The sequence below is a fragment of the Pterocles gutturalis genome, unplaced genomic scaffold, assembly GCF_000699245.1.
Source record: "Pterocles gutturalis isolate BGI_N339 unplaced genomic scaffold, ASM69924v1 scaffold1401, whole genome shotgun sequence".
Classification (NCBI taxonomy): domain Eukaryota; kingdom Metazoa; phylum Chordata; class Aves; order Pterocliformes; family Pteroclidae; genus Pterocles; species Pterocles gutturalis.
The window spans coordinates 9,491-10,076 of record NW_010099883.1 but is presented as its reverse complement, the minus strand read 5'-3'; positions in this window follow the sequence as shown (position 1 = coordinate 10,076).

The window sequence follows — 586 nt, the reverse complement described above, 5'->3', positions numbered from 1 at the left end:
GGTGCTGGAGGAGGGGCTGCCCCCAGCCCCATGGAGGAGGGAAGGGGCAGGCTGTGGGCCGCAGGGCTGCTCCGTGCGGTGATGCTTTGGGGAGGGCGAGGGCAGCGGCCGCACAGACCCTGGTGCTAACGTCCTTTTTGGGGTGCAGTGCCGCTTTCGGGGGGCAGGATGCCCTGACCCTGGTGCGGGGGGTGGTTTCTGGGCTGCTGAGCTCCCATCAGAACCGGGTGCCTTTTGAGCAGGTTTCACCTGGGCTGGAGCTGAAGACCTGGGTCCTGGCTGGGCTGGGGACTGATCTGGTGCTGCCCTCGCAGCAGGATGGGCAGAAACCCCACGCAGGGACAGGGCTGGACAGGGGACGGCCGCACTTGTTCTCTGCGGAGTCCTGGGACGTGGCTCTGTCACCTCTAGGGGTGGGAACTCATTAGGCAGACCCCAGGACGTGGGGCAACACCCCATGGGATGTTGAAAGTGATGATATGGCATTGGTTTGTCTGGACCTTCTGATTTGCCCCGTCCAATGTGAGTGTGACCATCAGCCATGGGAGTGGGCTGCTCCCCGTGGCTGCTGGGAGGTGGGGTCCCT